Here is a 24,216-nt window from a genome sequence, read left to right as displayed (position 1 = left end):
CAAAAGTAGGTCATAACATTTTAATTAAATTGCGATATGGATTAGTATCTGTAAATATTAAGCTGCAAAAGTCGATTTTAGGGATGGGGGCGGGGCCGAGGGACGTGGGAACGAGGAGTGAGGCCGGTGGAGTGATTGGAGATGAGCTACACCTGCGACCCACCACCGGTCTCGAGTCCCACGTAGGAGATGGAAGGATATAAAACTGGAGTGACGACAGTGAAGGACGAGAGAGGACCAGGCCTGGGCTATATTTTATGTTTTGGTTTTATTTTGTGCACATCAGTCGTCCGTGAGGGGCTGATGCGCTGTTTTGTGTTTATTTTGTAATTAAAGTTTCATTTTGATTGTCCGCCGGTTCCCGCCTCCTTCCGGATGTATATGAAGGTTTTATTAATACAGTGTGCCAAAGCCCGGGAGAAGGAGAGACACACTGCTGAAGATCCCTCGCCGCTGTGGTGAATCCGCGGTGCCATCGAGCAGGCGAGGAGTGTGCAGCCATGGACGCTCGAGGCGGTGGGCTGGAGTGAATTGCCGGGGATGGGCGAGATCGCTGCCGGCCGCCCGCGATGTGGAGGGGCGGCTGCCGTCCGTGAGGGAGCGGAGGAGTCGGCGCCGTTCGCCAGAGAGCCGGAGCCTGCTGCTGCCCCCCTGAACGGGGAGGAGCAGGGAACGGGGGACTCCTGCCAGCTGCCCAAAATCGGAGGAGCCGTCGCCGTCCACCCGGCGACAGAGGAGTGTCGTGCTCACGCATTAAACATAATTAGGGATGAGTGCAGAGGTTAAAGCATATTGTAAGTTGTTCAGTTTGTTAATCTCCGCTCTAAACTAATTTGCTGCTACATTGCTGCACATGGATGGAGCATACAAGCTTGCACATAATGTAGCCTACAGATCGGGTGCATACATTCAGGAATGAAGAAAAACTGAAAAGTTACAGCATATTCTCGGTTTCTGAAAGGACTGCCCTCAGCTTTGCCATAGTAGAGAGAGCAGTCAATTAATCATTTAATTTGGACTTGGGCTTATTGTGGTGGACCAAAAACAATGTTAGAACTATTCCTCTAGTATTATGCATGTATTTTTCGTTTAATATAATTTCTGAAAAAAAAAAACTGATTTTTCAAGCATAGTGAAATAATGTAGCTGCGGAGCTGTGTTTCTGATGAGTGGAGTGTGAAGCAGGAGTGGAGTAATGTTTGAACGCTTGAGCGAGGAGGGGAAATTGTTGCTGCTCACATACTCGAGATGCTGCGAGACGTGAATTTAAATGTCTGTGTGTGAAGATACTGAATTAATGTTCCGAAGTGAGGTAAACTTCAACAGAGTAGGGAGCAAGGAACAGTGTGTAGGGACCATGTCAATGTGAATAGTTCATGCACGGAGCTGATGATCTGAATCAGGTGTGTTAACAAAGACATGCAGAGCTGGGGGCTCGAGGACTGGAATTGAAGACAGCTGACCTAAAGGAAGTGTTCTTAATAGCAATGCTGCTGTGACAATGGAGGTTTATTAAGCAATTATAATTTTGACTCATATCTTTTCTTATTTAAAGGCTGAAATGTGAGGTTTACCTTTTTTATTCAACTTTATCAAAACTTTATTTGAACATTTACATTAGATATCTCAATCTTGAAATCTTGAATGCTATTAAACTGTTGTCAGTCAAGTTGTCATTTAAAATCATTGTAATGTTATTGTTTTAGTGATTATGCAAACAAAGTCATTTTATTTGTTGATTTTTAAGTGATTTTTGTGCATGTTCTTTTTTGACATCTCCAGCACAATACCGTGATAATACTGATAAAAGTGATCATTTTGGTCACTATAAACATGATAAGAATACCGTTTCATACCGTTACATCCCTAGTTGATTTATTATGATGCAACAAACCCTTTCTCTTTAAGGCGTTACTCTGAGGGGGTTAGCAGAAAAAAAACAACTGGTACTGAAACAAAAACCACTTCACTCAGCAAATATTCACTAATTCTCAATTTTATTCTACTTGTGCATATAATTACCCCAACAATAAACAACATAAAGAAACCAGCAGTCTTTTTCTCTGTTTTTGTGAAATAATAATAATTGTAACTTAATGTTCAATGTCCAGTCTTTGGATGAGCTGAACAGATGATGTTGATGAAATGAGAATATATCCACAATGGTTATTTGAGAGCGTTGCAATGATTATCCAATAGTCCATATAAGAGTGATGAGTGAATGATAGTCAATGAATAGAACACTACTTCTTGCTTCTAGTTGTCATCCATGTAGTGGATCATGAAATAGTACAACAAAAAATGGTATGGTCCAATAGAGATAAGTACTAGTCAAGACAAATGAATCCTTTATTTGAGCTTAAACTCTATGAGTTCTCAAAAATAGGACAGATTTCAAATTAGTTAGCAGGTAGCATCCAAATCAACCATGTGGTTTCCCTCTACCAAACTGACTGACTTCTTCATGGGCTTTTAGGCTTATATCTGGTAGCCACCATGATCTAGTGCCCTCAAGTGGCTTTTAGTGGTAATACACTTGACTTGACTTAGATAACTCTTAAGAATTAAGGAAAATACAAAATAAAACAAAAGTAACAATAAGACCGTTACATACCCTTCCCCGTGGCCCAAAAATTTGACCCATGGCAAATTTTTAAATTCTGGGTATGATATGTGTCTACCTGAGTAGGATCAGCAAGCATGGTTACCTTGTAGTTTACAAATCCTAGCTTTTTTACTATCTTAGCTGGACCTTTCCATTTTGGTGAGATCTTAGCCATGAAAGCATCATCTGCACTAGAAAGTGGATGGGTTCGTACCCAGACTGGATCACCCTCATTGAAATTTTGAGCTCTTCTCCTGAGGTTGTAGTACTTCCTTTGTTTGGTCTGTGCCTTCTCTACATTCTCCTTTACTGATTCGTACAGACCTTTTTGGCGTTCCAGGGTACTGTAAGCTGGTTGGTCAGGATTTGGTGGATTCTGTAAAGCTCTCTGCAGAAGACCTTTCAGTTGTCGTCCCAGTGCTATCTCTTCAGGTGAATACCCTGTACTTTCGTGCCATGCTGTATTAAGTGCAAATATGAAGTCAAATATCCACTGATCCCAGGTACGGTGGTTTTGTTCGACGTATGTGGCGATCATGGTTTTCCAATTCCGATTGACCCTCTCAGTGAGGTTTGCCTGAGGATGGTATGCAGTGGTTAGTTTTTGGGTTACTTGCCACTGCTTACACACTTGGGCCAAAAGGTTTGATGTGAATTGTGCCCCTCTGTCAGACACTATGAAGGCTGGTGTAATAAGCAAACTCTAAAAGTCGCATAAGAGTTTTAAATTTACCCAAGTGACCACTCAAAGGGCTGTCATGTGCATAAGTTAACATTACTTCCTTCAATTTTGCAGGGACTACAATTTGAAATCTTTGGCCTTCCTTAGAGTCTGGAACACTCCTAAATAAAACCTCATTTTTAAGGACGTAGTGCATTCTCTTCAAGTCTGTGGATTTCTGTTTGTCTGCTTTAACCATCAATTCTTGGCACTCTGGGTCTAGTTTCTGTTCTGTGGTAATTTGTGACAAATCCACTGGCAGATCACACGTGACAGGATTAAAACCATGTTTGGCTGGTGTGTGTAACAACACAGCTGGTGACTCAACTGCATACCTCCTGGACAATACGTCCGGCACTACATTACATTGTCCTCTCTGTACCGTACAGAGAAATGATACCCTTGTAGTCTGATCGTCCATCTTTCTAGTCTGGATGAGGGTTTTGGATGTTGAAAAAGCCAAACTAAGGATGCATGATCAGTGATCACTTCAAAAGCTCTGCCTTCAAGGTAATGGTGCCACTTCTCTACAGCCCATACAACTGCAAGACACTCCTTTTCTGATGTTGAATAAGATTTCTCAGCCCCTCGGAGTAATCGTGACGCATAGGCAATTACTTTCTCCTGGCCATTCACCTCCTGTGTTAACACAGCTCCTAGACCCACATCACTTGCGTCAGTCTGTACTTTAAAAGAAGATTTAAAGTTAGGTGTGTTAAGAACAGGTGCCTTAGTAAGTTCATCTTTAATCAGTTCAAATGAATTTTGGCACTCTTCAGTCCAATTCCACTTTGCATCTTTTTCTTCAGTGCGTGCAATGGTGCCGTTTTACTACAAAAATCAGGGATAAAACGATGGTACCAAGATGCTAGCCCTAGAAAACGCTGAACTTCCTTTAAGTTCTTAGGAGTAGGAAATGTCTTTACTGCATCCACTTTGTCTGCATTCATCTTAACTCCGTCTGCCGTGATAGTGTGTCCCAAATAGTCCAGTGAAGAACAGATGAACTTAAATTTTTTCAGGTTCAGCGTGAGACCTGCGTTGTGTAAACTCTGGAACACTTGCTGGAGATGGTGCATGTGAGACTGGATGTCTGGGGAGTATGTAATGATGTCGTCGATATAGACCATGCAACATTTGTTCTTGTGTTCTCTGAGAACCTGCTCCATCAGCCGTTGGAAAGATGCTGCAGCATATTTAAGGCCAAAGGGAAGACATAAGAATTCATATAGACCTGAAGCTGTGATGAAAGCAGTCTTTTGTACACTTGCAGGGTCCATTTCGACTTGCCAATATCCACTCTTTAAATCCAGCGTGCTGAACACTTTGGCTCCTTGGAAAGAATCAAGAATATCCGTGATCTGAGGCATCGGATACGCGTCGAGGTGAGTTTTTGCGTTAAGGCCACATAATCAACACATAACCGGGACCCTCCATCTTTCTTATCTACGACCACCACAGGTGAAGCCCACGGAGACGTAGAAGGTTTAATGATTTTTAGTTGAAGCAACTCCATAATTTGCTCTTCAATAAAATCATTTTTGACTTTCGATACTCTGTATGGTCTCTTTCTTACAGGAAGTTCATCAACAGTTTTTATCTCATGCTTGATGAGGCTTGTACGTCCAAGATTGGTGGTACATACTGAAGGCCAATCAAACAAAAGAGCTTTCAATTGACTCTTTACCTTGACTGCAGCATGAGAGTGTTCTATGGCTTGGTCGATTAACTTCCAAGGCTTCTCACTGCACATCAACTCGTCTTCTCCTTGGGCAGCATAAAATCGTAAAGCAGGGTGCTTGTGTGTTTTATTAAAACTCATGGGATGACTAGAGTTAGTATCAGGCAGAGATATACGTGAGGCATTAAAATCAATGGTGACCTTGGCTTCTTTAAGGAAATTCAAACCTAAGATGATAGGTACTGCCAAATCCTCATCATTCATCACATAGAATGTGACCACATGTTTTGAGTCATACATCTCACATTCCCAAAGTATTTTCCTTGAGCTTTTTGACTCTGGCCGTTAGCAAGCATGAAAGTCTGTTCGCTTCTGGTCAACAGCTCATCCTTTCTCTTTAGCCTCTGCCATACTTTCTTCTGCATCAAAGAAAAAGTGCTTCCCGTATCAATGACAGCATTGAAGAATGAGTGATTTAAAACCAAGGGTGCTTGCAGAACATTATTACACTGAGAGCCAGGAGCAGGATCCATCAGCATCAAGTGATTAGATTGCTTTTTCTCACCAGCGGAACTCTTCTTCTGTTCCTCACCTTTCTCACGATTCCACCTTCTCTTATTCTCAGTCCAGTCCTTCTCTATTTTAGTACCGAGACGAACCAGCTCATCAATAGTTTTCACCGTCCCTCTCAACAGTGATGCCAACCGTGGATTGCAGTTTTTTAAGGTTGCCTGCACTAATTCGGCTTCAGGCAGCAAAGGGTTAATTTTTAGTGACATCGCTCTATAATTGAAAGCAAAGTCTCTTAGAGATTCGTTGATCCTCTGTCTGTAATTTGCCAAATTCTGTGCAGCAACTTCCTTGTAGTCTTCATTTAAAAATGAAGAGGAATTTTTCTTTAAAAGAGTCCCAATCTCTAATGTACTGTTTCTCTGCTCTCCACCAGCTCTTAGCGGTTCCCTTAAGACTCACTGATAATGCTGCCAACAACTCTTGGTGAGACATAGGTCTCAATTCATTATACTCTTCAAAACGATCTGTAAATTCAATGGGGTCTTCTGAAATCAAATTACTAAAGGTAGGTAAATCCATTTTAACAGAAGGCAGATGAGATGCTGAAGAATGATGTGTTACTTGACTCGTCGAATCTTGTGGTTTTGAAGTAATCTTAGAGGTTGCGTGAGATTGTCTGTGAGATACATCTGTGCTGAAATGAACAGGAGTGGACATGGCTGGCTGGATATTTTTTAACTTCTGCTCCAGCTGTTTGTAACAGTCTTAACAAATGTCACATAAAGAAAATGAAGGGGGATCAATCACCGTTGAATAGCATAATATATTTCTTTAAGGAGCACACAACATTAAATACCATACATGACTAACCCATATATTGTGTAACAAGTATGTCCCTACCTAGAGGCATAACCTTTTAATGTCTGAATATCCGCAAATGTCCTGGGTTCATCACACTCCCAGCTCACAAGTGTCCCTTCTCAAACTTCCTACACCTCTTATTCTCTGATCTAGAGAAACTTTACTGATAATAACTCCCTAATGCCCCCTTATGACTGGGAGTAAAATTACCACTCAAAATAAATAAGAAAGTAAAGTAACAGCTTACTAGATCTGTTACAAACCCCCCCTTTCAGAAGAAGGCCTGACCTGGCCGTAGAACCTTTTCAAATTTTCTACATGGTAGGTCTCAACTTGCTTGGGTTCGGTTGACATCTCAACTCTGTAATTTACATTATTCAACTGTTTCAAAACTTTGGCAGGCCCTTGCCACTTAGGAGCTAACTTGGCGGTAAAGGCATCCCCTGCACGAGACAACGGGTGAGTACGAACCCATAAAAGTTCCCCTTCTCGGAAGGTCTCTAGAATGGGAAGACCGCAATGGGAAGACCTCAACCCACTTACTACAGTAATCCACAGTGACCAACAAATACTCGTTCATCTTCATGCTCCTCGGAAACGGACCCATAAGATCAACGCCAACCATGTATCCAGTTTCTTTCACAGGAGTAGATTGAAGGGTTCCAGAAAGTTTGGATATGCGAGGTTTGTATTGCTGACAAACTTGGCACTGTTTACAGTAATCCCATACATCATGTTGAATTTCTGGCCAATACACCACGTTGAGCAATCGACGTAATGTTTTCATGCGCCCAAGATGCCCATTCAAAGGATTATCGTGGGCAAACTGGAGAAATTGCTGCCGTAGATCTTTTGGGATAACTACCTGCAAAATATGTCCCTTTTGACCATCAGGAATAGATCTAAACAGAAAGTTGTTTTGAGCAACATAGTGGATCCGTTGGGGGTCAATAGGGTAGAGCTTTGCTTCATCCCACAAAAGCTGCAATGATTGGTCACTTTTCTGGCTTTGACCAAGTTCTTCCCAGTTAATTGGTAAACCTCAATTCACATCTTTTGCTTGGCATACTGCAACACAACCGAGTAGCTCTTCTTCAGGAATTGCACGGGACAGTGTATAAGGCACTACATTACATCTCCCTCTCCGATAACTCACAGTAAAGTCAAACCCCTGAAATATGATAGCCCACCTAGTAAGTCTTGATGTTGGACGAGGATGGTTAAAAACCCAAGTGAGAGCGGCATGATCTGTAATTACCACAAAAGGTCTCCCTTCCAGGTACTGTCGCCATTTCTCAACTGCCCAGATCACAGCAAGGCATTCTTTTTCTGACACTGCATATGATTTTTCTGCTCCTTGAAGCAGCCGGGAGGCATAGGCAATGACGTATTCTCCCCTCTCTGACTCTTGAGTTAGTACAGCTCCCAGACCAAGATCACTCGCATCAGTCTGCACCTTGAATGACTTACTTGAGTCTGGGGGCACGAGAACTGGAGCCTTTTGTAGGGCATCTTTCAAATCCTCTAGAGAATGCTGGCACTCTTCAGACCAGTTCCATGGTACATCTTTCTTCTTAATTGCATGGAGTGGTGCAGCACGTTCTGAAAAACACGGAATAAAGCCATGATACCACCCAGCAAGACCTAAGAATCGCTCAACTTCTTTAAAATTTTTTGGGGTAGGAAAATTCGTAACAGCATTCACTTTGGAATCTTTGGTCTTGATCCCTTCTTCTGAAATGACGTGGCCTAGAAAAGTCAGTGATTTTTTTTACCAATTTACACTTTTCCAGATTAAGTGTCAAGCCAGTTGATTCCAATGCAGCAAAGACCTTCTTCAGATCTTGGAAGTGCTGCTGAATGTCTCTGGAGTATACGACAATGTCATCCATGTACACAAAACAGCACTTGCCTATAAGATCTTGCAGAACTTTATTCATCAGCCTTTGGAACGTTGCACCAGCATTTTTTAACCCAAACGGAAGACGAACAAACTCATACTGGTTGTACTTAGTGACAAAGGCAGTTTTCTGGATACTACTCTCGTCCATTGCCACTTGCCAGTATCCACTTTTGAGGTCCAGAGTGCTGAATACCATAGCTCCGTAGACAGACTCCAAGATATCCTGTATCTGAGGCATTGGAAAGCCATCCAGTGGAGTTTTAGCATTCAATGCACGATAATCCACACAGAAACGCATTCCTCCATCCTTCTTGGGTACTAACACTACTGGAGCTTCCCATGGGGAAGTAGATGGACGTATTATACTTTTACCCAGCATGGCCTTGACTTCTTCATCAATGAAATTTTGCTTATTGATGGGAACAGGATAGGCTCTTTTACGTACTGGGATAGAGTCGCTAGTTATGATCTGGTGCTTAATGATAGATGTTTGGCCCAACACATCTGTACAGACAGTCGGCCAGTTTAGCAGCAATCCTTCTAAACGCCTCTTCTCTGTTCAGGAAGCATCAGCGAGATCTACCAAATCCTTGATAACATCCACGACATCTGTGGATACTTGCACTATTGGCAGTGCATAGTATATATTAATTGAGGGTGCCTGATCAAAGCAAGAGAAAGAGTGTAATGCTTCCTTCTGTCCTGGAAATGAATATGTGGAGGTGTCAAAATCCAACTTGACTCTACATGATACAAGGAACTCAAGGCCTAAAATGAGCGGAAAAGCCAAATCCTCATCTTTCATGATGAACAGCCTCAATGGGTTTGTGCATCCTTGCAGGGTACACTTCCAGGTTACTTCACCGAGCCCCCTCTGGACATGTCCATTGGCCAGGGCAAATGTCTGTCCCCGACTGGATTGCCAAGACTCGGTCTCATCTTTCCATCTTTTCCATAGTGACTCCTGGATTAATGAGTAAGAGCTACCTGTATCCACAATGGCTTCACACGGTTGACTACGCAAAGTTACAGTCAAGGTGAGAAGTTTGACATTACCTCTTGTCAACAATGCCATTCTGTGGTGTCTGGGCTTATCTTTGCTGTACTTATCTGGGCCCCCTTTCCTAAAAGTTCTTTCTGCTTGCCGTTGCTTCCAGAAAGCTCTTTCCTCAGAAATATCTCGTTCTACCAAAGTTCCTGTGCGCACCAGGTCATCAAAAGTAGTTGCTGTTCCTCTTAAAATGCTTGCAAGACGGGGATTACAATCTCAAAGTAGCCTGCAGAATCTCTTTTTCAGTCATTGTTGGTTTAAGCCTAAGACATAAGGCTCTGTACTGGAAGGCAAATGTTAGAATATCATCATCAATCTGTTGTTTTCTCTCGCGTATCCTCCTCTCCGCTTCAACCTCGTGATCATCGGGTAGGAAGGACCGCAAAAAGGTAGCCTTGAACTGACTCCATGATCTAACATGTGCTTTTTCGGCCACCCACCAATCTTTGCCTGTATGTGTCAGCACAGATGGTAATGTTGCAAGTATCTCAGCATCACTCATTGGACGTACAGCTAAGTACTCTGCACACTTCTCAAGATTAGCTATTGGGTCTTCATCTACTGCACTGCCAAACTTAGGGAATTCCATTTTTACAGCCATTTTGTAAGGCAATTGGTGTACCATTGGAGGCAATTGATCTGACATTGATGTGGTAGTTAGTGTAGAAGCAGCTCCAGGTGTAAGACACAACAAAGACTTGAGATGGATGTCCCTCCTTTTTATAAAATCCATCACAGCTTTTCCCATCTCTTGCAATTAGTCTTCTAGAGATTTCTTCAGGAGGCTAGTTTTCTTTTCTACAAAATCAGTAAGCTTCTCCTCCAACTCTGTCAGGCTTTGGGTGTCAGGTGATGATTGTGTGGTCATTTGCTTTGCTAAATCTTGAATCTGTGCCTCTACAACAGTCAACCAACGGTCATACTGCTGAAAACAATTATGGATATATCTTTCCACTCCCTGGACACGTTCCACACCATCTTTCTCCATTTTGTCCATTCTGAGTGCAAGTTGACCCACCCTTGTTGCAATGGTCAGACTGATCAAACTTTCCTCACCCTCATCCAGTGGTGGTGGAGGCGGTAGACAACTTGAGTCATTATCCTCTTCTGGAGCAGTCACCTCTCCTTTTGGTTCTATATACAAGCTGCTAAAGGAGTGTATTAGCTCTTGAACTGGCTCACGCCGAGTTGTGAAAGGCTCAGAACTATAATCTGAATCCATTTTGTGAATAGACTCAAATGCTTTAGACTCAAATTTACAAATGCTTCCACAAATCAAATTGTAACCTACCACATGGGCAAACAAATGGGAAAAAGATTGGTGTTACACATAGATATATTGAAAAGACATAGCATATGATTGATTCAAAAAACATGCATTCAATTCACTCTTCAGAAAATTTGCTAAAGCGGTGAAACGGTCCCTGTTCGGGCGCCAAATTATGTAACAGTCTTAACAAATGTCACATAAAGAAAATGAAGGGGGATCAATCACCGTTGAATAGCATAATATATTTCTTTAAGGAGCACACAACATTAAATACCATACATGACTAACCCATATATTGTGTAACAAGTATGTCCCTATCTAGAGGCATAACCTTTTAATGTCTGAATATCCACAAATGTCCTGGGTTCATCACAGTATTGTAGATGTTTAGGCGATTAAAAGGATGAAGTCCAAGATAATCCACAGCGGCAATCCAGAGTAGAGTAGAGATCAATTTAGAAGAAAGTCCAAAGATGAAGCAGATTGTAATTAGAAACCTTGACCAGTTGAGTTGAGATGCCCTCAAAATTAAATGGAAACAAAAACCCTCTAGACAAACAAAAACAATACAACATGAGGTTCTGGAAGCAAAGTATATTGCCAACTATAAAACCTCTGACAATACTAAAGAAACAAAAAGTAACTTACATTGAGATGTAGAACACTAATGTTCCTCAATAAGGGTTTGGTTAAGCATGGGGAGAGCAAACACTCACAACCAGCTCACAAGTGTCCCTTCTCAAACTTCCTACACCTCTTATTCTCTGATCTAGAGAAACTTTACTGATAATGACTCCCTAATGCCCCCTTATGACTGGGAGTAAAATTACCACTCAAAATAAATAAGAAAGTAAAGTAACAGCTTACTAGATCTGTTACATGTTTATCAAGCCGTTTCAAACAATCCACCATGCTCTTAGCAAGGTCATCAATTTTAGCATAGCATTGTTGGTGAACTCGATCTATCGCTCTTTTAAGACCATAATCCATTCTCTCTTCATATGTTCTCAATTTCGTGCTCAATGTCTCTGAGGTAACGAAGTCACTGACTCTGTGTTCCAGATCAGCAAGGGGCTCTTCAATACTACTCAAACGTTGGATATTTTCATTATTGTCAAATTGCAACTCATCTTCTTGGAAATTAGATGGGGGAGGTAAGGGTAAGTCATCAGTTTTGTCATCTTGATCAAATCAATGGTCTGACGGCTCAACTCGACCTTCAATTTCTTCCTTTGAATCTAAGTACAATTCACTAAAAGTATCTATCAAATTTGCCACTGGTTCCCTACGCTGAATGAAAGCTTCCTCAGAATAATCAACGACATGCTCTTTTTCTTCCATTGCAGAGGATTGGATTTAGAAATATTTGCTTGTGAAGGGTCTTCAGTACAGTCAAAATTTATTTTAATACAAGGGAGTCTTCAAAAATTTAAAGACGTCCCTATTCGGGCGCCATTCTGCAACAAACCCTTTCTCTTTAAGGCGTTACTCTGAGGGGGTTAGCAGAAAAAAAAAAACAACTGGTACTGAAACACAAACCACTTCACTCAGCAAATATTCACTAATTCTCAATTTTATTCTACTTGTGCATATAATTACCCCAACAATAAACAATCTAAAGAAACCAGCAGTCTTTTTCTCTGTTTTTGTGAAATAATAATAATTGTAACTTAATGTTCAATGTCCACTCTTTGGATGAGCTGAACAGATGATGTTGATGAAATGAGAATATATCCACAATGGTTATTTGAGAGCGTTGCAATGATTATCCAATAGTCCATATAAGAGTGATGAGTGAATGATAGTCAATGAATAGATCACTACTTCTTGCTTCTAGTTGTCATCCATGTAGTGGATCATGAAATAGTACAACAAAAAATGGTATGGTCCAATAGAGATAAGTACTAGTCAAGAAAAATGAATCCTTTATTTGAGTTTAAACTCTTTGAGTTCTCAAAAATAGGACATATTTCAAATTAGTTAGCAGGTAGCATCCAAATCAACCATGTGGTTTCCCTCTACCAAACTGACTGACTTCTTCATGGGCTTTTAGGCTTATATCTGGTAGCCACCATGATCTAGTGCCCTCAAGTGGCTCTTAGTGGTAATACACTTGACTTGACTTAGATAACTCTTAAGAATTAAGGAAAATACAAAATAAAACAAAAGTAACAATTAGACCGTTACAATGAATCCTGCATGTTCTGAGTGTCTCTGTTAATGAAGGGCGCAGACGCAAGGTTTCATTTATTAGAATCAGAATCAGAATGAGCTTTATTGCCAGGTATGTTTACACATACGAGGAATTTGTTTTCGTGACAGAAGCTCCGCAGTACAACAGAAGTAATCTGCTTTTACATGACTTCATTAATCACGTTATTTTCCTTTAATGACGTCAAAATATATTTCTGTATCTGACTCCGATTATCTCATACGTTTGTCAATTGTGATGTTAAATAACTGCTCTCGGAGCAGTTATAGAGATGTTGTTAATGTTATTATGTCCTCATTTAGTAAGATGACAGAAGCTGAAATCGCAGCGAGTGTCCTCATTTAGTTGAGAATTAGTGAAGAATTTCAGAATTAGTGAATATTTGCTGAGTGAAGTGGTTTGTGTTTCAGTACCAGTTGTTTTTTTTCTGCTAACCCCCTCAGAGTAACGCCTTAAAGAGAAAGGGTTTGTTGCAGAATGGTGCCCGAACATGGACGTCTTTAAATTTTTGAAGACTCCCTTGTATTAAAATAAATTTTGACTGTTCTGAAGACCCTTCACAAGCAAATATTTCTAAATCCAATCCTCTGCAATGGAAGAAAAAGAGGATGTCGTTGATTATTCTGAGGAAGCTTTCATTCAGCGTAGGGAACCAGTGGCAAATTTGATAGATACTTTTAGTGAATTGTACTTTGATTCAGAGGAAGAAATTGAAGGTCGAGTTGAGCCGTCAGACCATAGATTTGATCAAGATGACAAAACTGATGACTTACCCTTACCTCCCCCATCTAATTTCCAACAAGATGAGTTGCAATTTGACAATAATGAAAATATCCAACGTTTGAGTAGTATTGAAGAGCACCTTGCTGATCTGGAACACAGAGTCAGTGACTTTGTTACCTCAGAGACATTGAGCACGAAATTGAGAACATATGAAGAGAGAATGGATTATGGTCTTAAAAGAGAGATAGATGGAGTTAACCAACAATGCTATGCTAAAATTGAGGACCTTGCTAAGAGCATGGTGGATTGTTTGAAACGGCGTGAGAAACAGCTGGAGCAGAAGTTAAAAAATATCCAGCCAGCCATGTCCACTCCTGTTAATTTCAGCAAAGATGTATCTCACAGACAATCTCACGCAACCTCTAAGATTACTTCAAACCACAAGATACGACAAGTCAAGTAACACATCATTCTTCAGCATCTCATCTGCCTACTGTTAAAAGGGATTTACCTACCTTTAGTAATTTGATTTCAGAAGACCCCATTGAATTTACAGATCGTTTTGAAGAGTATAACAAATTGAGACCTATGTCTCACGAAGAGTTGTTGGCAGCATTATCAGTGAGTCTTAAGGGAACCGCTAAGAGCGGGTGGAGAGCAGAGAAACAGTACATTAGAGATTGGGACTCTTTTAAAGAAAAATTCCTCTTTTCATTTTTAAATGAAGACCACAAGGAAGTTGCTGCACAGAATTTGGCTAATTACAGACAGAGGATCAACGAATCTCTAAGAGACTTTGCTTTCAATTATAGAGCGATGTCACTAAAATTAACCCTTTGCTGCCTGAAGCCGAATTAGTGCAGGCAACCTTAAGAAACTGCAATCCACGGTTGGCATCACTGTTGAGAGGGACGGTGAAAACTATTGATGAGCTGGTTATTACACACATACTGAAGCATGCGTGACACTCGCTGCGATTTCAGCTTCTGTCATCTCACTAAATGAGGACATAATAACATTAACAACATCTCTATAACTGCTCCGAGAGCAGTTATTTAACATCACAATTGACAAACGTATGAAATAAGAGTCAGATACAGAAATATATTTTGATGTCATTAAAGGGAAATAACGTGATTAATGAAGTCATGTAAAAGCAGATTACTTGTGTTGTCAGCTTACTGGTGTGCATGTTAATACTACTACTACTACTACTTTGTTTGCCAATCAATAAGTAAAATAAATTAAATTGTTTTATTCCTTCATTTGAGAACCTGAAAAAAAAAAATGCTTCGGTTACTTAATGTAACTTCGGTTCCCTGAGAGGGAACGAGTGTTATGTATGGGAAAACTCCTTTTTTCTTTCTGCTGAAGCCTGATTTGTTCATGTTTGTGTAGATGCACAAACCAATGGAGATTTAGCCCGTCAAAAGGGGCAGGGCCGACCGCTATATAAGTCGGTCAGTAGCGCCATTCATCAGATCATTTGACTGAAGTGACGATCATGGATTCATGCAGCTTGTAGTGTGGCAAGCGACATAACACTCATTCCCTTATCTCAGGGAACCAAGGTTACATTAAGTAACCGAAGCGTTCCCTTTCGAACATTCACTCTGGTTATGTATTAGAACGAATCCAAATCACACGCACTGAGAAACAATGCAGCTCTGTGAGCCCAGTATTAGAACACTAATAAGGGCCCTAAGGGACTTAGGCATTATCTCGGCCGAAGCTTTACAGTTGTTCAGATTGCCTAAACCGTTTAGAATGTTCCACATAGACTCTCAGAGCCCTAACAGCGCAGACAGCATTCCGTCCCTGCTCACTGTCTGCAGCGGGGAGCGCTAATAGGGATATTACTTGTGCTCTAAAGGGAGTAGAGAGCACTTAGGAACATAGCCGTGTCTCGGTTTCAAATGACCGCAGTCATTGAGCCCAAATTCAAGACACAAAGTGTGACCGACAGCGCTTGTAAGTCAGCCACATGCTTAATCGACGCCAAAGCAAAGAGAAGGACCATTTTAAGTGATAAGAGCCACAAGTCAGTCAAAGTGATTGGCTCAAATGGGGGTCTTTTTGGGGCCCCTAGGACCATGGATAAGTCCCAACACGGCACAGTCCGAGGGAGAGGAGGATTCAGTCTCCTCGTGCCCCTCAGAAATTTAACTAACAAGTCATTTCTGCCTATTGAATGGCCAGCCTCGAGAGAATGATTCGCTGTGTTGGCCGCCACATATATACTTTGAGTGTGGATGGGGCGCACCCCTTATCCAGCAACTCTTGCAGAAAAGTCAGCACGCCAGACACGTCACATGAAAATGGGTCTAATTGCCGTGCAGAGCACCAACTGAGAAATACTGACCATTTCTGGCCATAGTGCCATCTCGTGGACAGCGCACTTGCCTCAAGAATGGTGTTGCTTACTCTCGCTGGGATCCTATCAGACTCCCGTCGAGGCACCAGACATGAAGGCACCACAACTCTGGGAGGGGATGCCAAATCATGCCTTTCACCTGCGAGAGAAGGTCCCTGCTCAACGGAATGGGCCATGGGACCATCGTCACCAGCTGCATCAGCGCTGGAAACCAAGCCGGTTTCTTCCAGAGTGGAGCTACTAGGAGGAGGGAACATTTAGTTTCCTTGACTCGCCTGATGATCTGGGGAATCAGGGCGATAGGAGGAAATGCATACAATTGAGTCCTGGCCCAGTCGTTGGCCGGGGCATCTCACCGTATCGAGAAAAATGTTGGATAATGTCAACTCAATCAGTTTTATTTTTTATTTTGGGTTTGTCAGTTGATTGGTCCGTTCGTTAAATTAGGTTGTAAACCTTTAAAAACAGAACAAATGTTACCATTTCAAATAAACATTTTAATTAAACATTTAATTGTTTAAAAGTTTAATTAAGCATTTTATGTATTCTATGATGAATTACTCTTTTAAGCCTTTACATGGAATAAAGAACCCATTTGACAAGTCAATGCTGCAATGTGTTACTTAACCAATCTACACATCAATTAAACATAGCTTCAACATGTTATACAGCATTCCAAACACCATGAAAGTAAATAAAACATTTCACTGACCATTGGCGTCTTCTTCCACAAAAAGTGAAAAAAATAAATACAAATAATACTACTACCTGAAAGAAGGCAATCCAGCTTACCTCGAAGGATAAAACTATGTAAATGAAGATTTAAGATGTTTAATTATTTATTTATTTAATTTATAAAAATACAAATAAACAACATATTTATTACCTATAGCAGAAATGAGGACAAAAGAAAATGGCACCGATATTAAGCTCAAAACACACCACCAAGAGCACCACTCTGGTACTGGCAACACACTCATGAGCTTGGGAGAAGGAACATCTCACTGACTCACGCTTGATCTTCTTTAATACTGGTTCCTATTGACATAGACAAGGAGCACCTGGAAGGTCCAATCACCTAGATTAGGACAGGGAGGAGCACAGAAAACATACAACAAAAACTATAACTCCCAGAAGGCTGTTGATTCCACTGGCATTATACCATGAAAGAGACAGGCCATGATAATAAAACACAAATGCATATGTCCTGGGACGTAACACTACTCACTGATGTGTGTGCACTTGGATAGGTTTAAATGCAGAGCACAAATTCAGAGTATGGGACATCACACTTGGCCACATCCTTTCCTTTTTAAACTCTTCTTTTGGTATCTTCATTTTTATGTGGTATGGAAAAGTGCTGTTCTTTCACTCCTCTACCTACATCTGCTGCTGGTACTGAGAACTGAACCTATGGCTATGGTTATTAGTATGACTCTATAATCATTAGGCTAGATCTGCTCATTTAGAGAGAAACAGCTGAAGAGCTGAGGAACATTCACTTAATCTCACTGGTCTATTCATAATATGTTATGTTTGAATCAGTTTTAGGGAAATTTGGAAATGTTCTTGTCATAAAATCTGAAGCATAGTGATAGATCAAGTATCCATTGCTAAGGGGTGTATTTACCAGATTCACTGATAGTACATCAAACTTGAAAGATTTAAGGGAGTTCACACTTGACATGGTTAAACCTTACATCAGACTCTGCTCCTCTGCAGAGATTTCCTCCATCCTGGATTAAACACATCTACCTGTAACTTTGTAGTGATCATGAAGCCCTTGATGAGCTTGTGCAGATGTGTTTGATCAGAGCTAAACTCTGCAGGAAAGTGGATCTCGAGCTCCAGAGTTGAGGACTGCTGGTATAAATTATACCAGAAGATTCCAAACTGTGTTCCTGGGAACCTCTGGTTGAGTTCACATGGAATGACCCCGCAATTATAATTATACTTTTTTTGTTTTAGTTTATTTGTAGAGCACATTTCACAGTACATATTGTTCCAAAGCATCTTTACAAGTAAAAGTACCTTACAATCTATATATAATTAATTAAAAAGGCTTTATTTGAATCATTCTTCTCCTTTCATTTATTTCCATAACTCAATGAAAAACAGAGAAATCTTTAACAATAATTACTGATCCAGGATATCAAGAGATTTTATTATTGATTAGACATTCAGAGCAGTGACGTTATTACCTGAAGCAAAATGTGAAGAAACAGCAAGGTTATTCTTCAGGTTTATTAAATAGATGAACATTTGACAAAACATCACAACGTCAGTAGAAATGTTTATTTGAAGGATATATACTGGGAACAGTGCTATACACAATACTGTTCCTGTTTGTTCAGTAATTGTCTGTTGTTTTTCAGGTTTCTCTGCTTCACACATAATGATGCTGATTCTCTGTATTTCTGCGTCTGGATCTGCCCTTCTGCTCTTCTGCCTGATCTACTGCAGATCTCCTACTAAAGGTATGTGTATAACAGGAAAATATTCTTATCAGCTGTAATTCACTGGGTTTCAACTGTAAGAGCAGGGTGTCAAACTCAGTTCCTGGAGGGCCGGAGCCCTGCAGAGTTTATATTCAACCCTAATTAAACACACCTTATCAAACTAATCAAGTTCTTCAGGCTTATTTGAAACTACATTGTACATGTGCTGGAGCAGGGTTGGAACAAAACTCTGCAGGGCTCCGGCCCTCCAGGAATTGAGTTTGACACCCCGGCGTAAGAGTATGATCCAATGACAATTATTATGTGTAACAGTTATAAACTCTTTTTGTTGTTTTTCACTCTGTTTAGTCTTCTGGGGTCTCATTTATAAATGTTGTGTAAGCACAAAATAGGCATATAAATTGTGTTTGCAATTTTCCACGCACATATCAGGGATAATAAAAATAAACTTGGCACAAATATGTACACATCTTACGGACATTCTAGACCAGTGTTTCTCAACTCTGGTCCTGAGCGCCCCCAGCACTGCACATTTTGTGTGTTTCCCTAATCAAACACACCTGATTCAACTCATTAGCTCATTAAAAGAAATTAGGTGTGTCAGATAGGCGAGACATACAAAATGTTCAGTTCTGGGGGCGCTCAGGACCAGGGTTGAGAAACACTGGTCTAGACCATGGGTATGAACCCTTACTGTACAAGCATAGCTGCAAGGAGGTATTGATGCTGTGTGAAGGCATCTACATAACATTATGAAAAATATCACTGTATCTGAAGAAACAACTTGGAAGAAAATTTTTATTAGCATGTTTTATTTTTAAAATAGGCTTGTCAGTGACACACTGAGTCAGACAATGTGCACTGCAATAAATATAGGCTAAAAATAGCTAAAAGATGTCTACCTTATCAGCAAAAGTACAAAATTTAAACTTGATTTGAATTGTTTAAAACAATAGAAATACTATTTGGCCAGTGGAAAAGAACGAGACCAACTCTATTCTAACATATTTATCTAAGAAATATTTTAAAAGCAGCTTTTTGTTTTTATGGATTTTTATTTTGAGATATTTATGGCAAAACATAACAAGGATACTGGATGATTTTTAGCAATATAATTGTGTATGGCACAAATAGCATTTATAGTCCGTATCTCATATTTCCTTATTGTCTTGAACCTTAAACAGTGTTGGTGTCACGTGGATGGGAATATACATGGAAATGATATGCAGATGAGGTTATGCACAGTAAAACTAGGTGTTGTAAGCTCCATATATGCTGATTTAGGGGAGGAGTCAGGGTGGAGATGCACGTATGCTCATCTTCCCCTGACTGGGAGTTATAAAGGGGTTTTTGCTCAGGTTCTGGTGTACCATGGTTTTATAAATCTGAAAACTTTTGTGCATACGCAAAATCTATCTTTTGTGTGTATGTACATTTTTAGGATGAGATCTACGAAGAGATTTATAAATGAGACCCCAGGTCTGTTTAGTTCGTCTGTGCTCATATTTCGTTTTGTTCCTGTGCTAGTTTAGTTAACTGATTCAGTAGTTCTCTTTAGTTTATTCCCATCACCTTTTTGTCATCAGCTGCCTGCCTTATGTAAACTCACTCCTTTGTTAGTCTTTGTCCAGAAACTCATAAGAGGAATGTATTAATTTTTTAATGCTTTATTTGAAAATGACTGATCTAGATAAAAGAATGTTGGTGTTAGGGGGTATTCGAATACTGGATGATTTTTAGCAATAAAAATGGGGTGGTGTTGGCGCAGTGGATAAGACACATGCCTTTGGTGTGAGAAACCCGGGTTTGAATCCACTGTGAGACACCAATGTGTCCCTGAGCAAGACACTTAACCCCATAGTTGCTCCAGAGGTGTGCGACCTCTGACATATATAGCAATTGTAAGTTGCTTTGGATAAAAGTGTCAGCTAAGTGAATAAATTAGTAAAATGGTTTTGTGAACTTGACCCTCATTCCCAACCAGCAAGTGGCGATAATGCACCTTGAAGTTGTATGCCAACTGCCATTAAAATCTACAAGAATAAAAAAGTATTTGTCCGGTATTATGTTTGTATTGGTGTGTGTCTACACCTCATCTTTCTGGATTATCTTCTTCCTGGATGCTATTAAAGTACTTATTGATTCTATCATCGTTCTTGTGTGCCTTCCTCGACACAGCTGTGACATTATGATTCTAGTAATAATAATAATAATAATCATTGTTGGGGTAACAAATTATAAGTAATGCAAGTTACGTAATCAGATTTCTTTTTTTAAGTAACTAGTAAAGTAAAGCATTACTTTTTATTCACAAGAAATTTTCAAAAAAGTAATTCCAGTTACTTTGTTTTCCCTATTTACTGACTGACAAGTCTCCTGTCCCCATATTGGGAGAAATCAAAAGTACAGAGACGTTGTGCGCTGTGTGAACATGATGTAGTTATAGACTAAATGTGAATGTGCAACAATTCATCCCACTCGCAAAAATATTTAGTATTAATTAAAATTACTTAAAACAGTGAAATGCAAACTCAGAATATGATGCAAACCTGCAATAATTAAATAACACAAATGTATCTAATAAAATTTGATTAACTAGTTTCTTTGCTGCTGATCTTTGATGATCCAGTTCAACTATACTGATAAGCAAAAATGACTTTAGATAAACTAACAATTGCACATTTTTTTTTTATTGCTGAAGAGTGTTGAACCTTCTCCTGTGTTCTAATCTACAGACGAGAATTTACTGTTCCTTCAGCCTGAGGTTTATTCTTTACACTTTTTGGTGTGAAAGGGCTTTTACATTTGCTATACATATATTTTCTTATATTAAAAACAATCAAGCCCAGCTCATATTTAAAAAGCAACGTGAAAGTATCGCAAAAAGTAACATCTTGGTTACGTATGTGACCCTCGTTCCCTGATGGAGGGAACGGAGACATTATATCGAACGACATATGGGGTCTCACTTGGGAGGCCAATCATATCTGAGTTTAAAACAAAATGCCAATGAAAATTGGCTAGTGGATATAACATACCTGAGCCACTCCCCGTGCCAACGGGTATAAATAGGTGACAGGTGCATCCACTCATTAGGTTTTATGCTGAGGAGCTGAGAACATGTCCCGGCAACAGCGACCGGTTCAAGGTTGTGGCATGGGGACATAACATCTCCATTCCCTCCATCAGGGAACAAGGGTTACGTATGTAACCGAGACGTTCCCTATCTGTCGGTCACTACGAGTTATGTCGAATGACATATGGGTCCTATGGAAAACGCCACAACCTGAACACTGTCACAACCCTGTAGCGCTGCAATTGTCAGCAAGCCGTGGCATGTCACAAAAGCTATGCGTAAGGTCGTGGGAAAGTAACCTTCCCAAAGCCCCAGTGCAAATTCACTGACTTTGGTACCGAAGGGGCCAAAGGGGTGAGTACATCGGTGCTGGTGAAGGCCACGCTGCTGTTACGCCCCCACAAAGTTAGTGGAAGGGATTTCAACCTTCGGAGAAAGATTGCTTCAAATCTTCCCTATTTGTTCTTACAGCTTGGCAAGACAATGGGGAAGCGAGCCTTAGGAAAAGGTCGCTACGGAGACCACATCCTATCTGTAGGGAGGTGACATGTGGCGATACTGATATGGACTGACCCGGGGGGCAGTACTACATATGGAATGGGTCTCTGAGGCAGGTCCTACCTTAGAGTAGGGATTGAACAGCTGCCAGAAGAGACTGACAGAGCGGGTCTGTCAAGGGAAGACACGGGTTTGCCAAGAGGGAAACCTTACCGTGGAAGAATACACATATGGGATTACCCATAGGGAATCAAGCCATATGGACACCTAGCCCTTAACAGGGTCTGACCGGAACTCTGGGCATGCTAACACCAGTACTGGGCCTGGCGACAGACTTCTCCACCAAGTCTGACCACCGAGGGTGCTGGAGGATGCACGTCCAGGGTACGCCATCCCCTTGTTAGGAATGGCACAGCAAGTGTGACAACCAGCCATCCCTTCCTGCCAATTACCTGTTACCCAACACACGGGAAGAAACTGATTCTACACGAAGGTTGTAAAACCTCACAAAGGTGTAAGGTGTCGGCCAGCCCGCAGCTCGACAGATGTCTGCCAGAGAGGCGCCAAGCGCCAGCGCACAGGAGGAGGCCACACTCCGTGTGGAGTGGGCCCTCACCCCCAGGGGGCACGGCTCACCTTGGGAATGGTACGCCAAGGAGATGGCATACACACTCCAGTGGGCCAACCTCTGCCTGGAGACAGCCTTCCCCTTCTGCTGACCTCCAAAGCAGACCAGGAGCTGCTCAGAGCTTCTGAAGCTCTGGGTGCGGTCCACGTATATGCGAAGCGATCTTACGGGACACAGCAATGCCAAGGCTGGATCTGCCTCCTCCAGGGGCAGCGCTTGCAGGTTCACCACCTGGTCTCAGAAGGGAGTGGTGGGAACCTTGGGAATGCATCCCAGCCGAGGTCTCAGGACAGGCCGGCCGGAACAAAAGGCAGTCTTCACTTCCCGAAAATGCTTGGAGGTCCCCAACACTCTTGATGGAAGTGAGCACGACCAGGAGTGCAGTCTTGAGAGACAGGAACTTAAGCTCGACTGATTCCAGCGGCTCAAAGGGACCCCTCTAAAGTCCCGCCAGATCAATAGAGAGGTCCCAGGAGGGAATCAGGGGTGTCCTAGGAGGTTTTAACTTTCTTGCACCCCTCAGGAAACTAACGCTCCAACCTTTCTTGCAGGAATAAAAGCATGACTCTGACCAGACATCACCGTGTTTTCTCTTCGTGGGTGTTCCTGTAGCTCAATTGGTAGAGCATTGCATTAGCAGCGCAAGGCAAGGTTGTGGGTTCGATTCCCAGGGAGCACATGTTAGGTAAAAAAAAAAATGTTAGCCTTAAAGCACTTTAAGTCACTTTGGATAAAAGCGAAACAGCCGCAGTGTTGTCCGTGCAGACCAACACGTGCGTGTCTAGCAACAGCGGCCAAAACCGCCGTAAGGCTAGATGCACTGCCAGCAACTCCAGACAGTTGATGTGCCAAAGCAGTTGAGGTCCTGTCTAGGACCCTGAAGCTGCCTGCCCATTGCATGTCGTGCCCCAGCCGGTGTTGGAGGCATCTGTTGTGACAACAACATACTGGGACACCTGTTCTAACTTGTTCACTTGTCCCGTAGAAATGCAAGGTCCGACCAGGGGCTGACACGATGTGTACCGCGGCGCCATGCCCATCTCGGGAGTGCAACCAGTGCTCTGTCTCCGCCAGCTCCTGAAGAGCAGTCTCCCACATCTCTGAGTAGCCACAGCGGCCAAAACTGCCATAAGGCTAGATGCACTGCCAGCAACTCCAGACAGTTGATGTGCCAAAGCAGTTGAGGTTCTGTCTAGGACCCTGAAGCTGCCTGCCCATTGCATGTCGTGCCCCAGCCGGTGTTGGAGGCATCTGTTGTGACAACAACATACTGGGACACCTGTTCTAACTTGTTCACTTGTCCCGTAGAAAAGCAAGGTCCGACCAGGGGCTGACACGATGTGTATCGCGGCGCCATGCCCATCTCGGGAGTGCAACCAGTGCTCTGTCTCCGCCAGCTCCTGAAGAGCAGTCTCCCACATCTCTGAGTAGCCTGCAACCGTTCTCTCCACCAGGGGAATGTCCACATACCCCCTGGCTGCCCCGCCATGTAGGGTGGTGAGGATGGAAGAGGGAGATGGGCGGCTTCTGGCCATGAAAGGGGTCATCCACGACTTCATCACCTCTTAATGCACCTCCAGGAAGAAAGGAACCAGAGCAGAATGAGGTTGTGAGCCGCGCTCTGTGCCGAGAAACCAATCA

General features: G+C 41.7%; 1 pseudogene; it reads left to right on the top strand.

The window, feature by feature from the left end:
* Positions 1–24,216, top strand: part of LOC132149793 (uncharacterized) — a 98,117-nt pseudogene that overhangs the window by 4,564 nt on the left and 69,337 nt on the right.

This window comes from Carassius carassius, chromosome 9 (assembly GCF_963082965.1).
Source record: "Carassius carassius chromosome 9, fCarCar2.1, whole genome shotgun sequence".
Taxonomy (NCBI): domain Eukaryota; kingdom Metazoa; phylum Chordata; class Actinopteri; order Cypriniformes; family Cyprinidae; genus Carassius; species Carassius carassius.
This window is presented reverse-complemented; position numbering and strand designations above follow the sequence as displayed.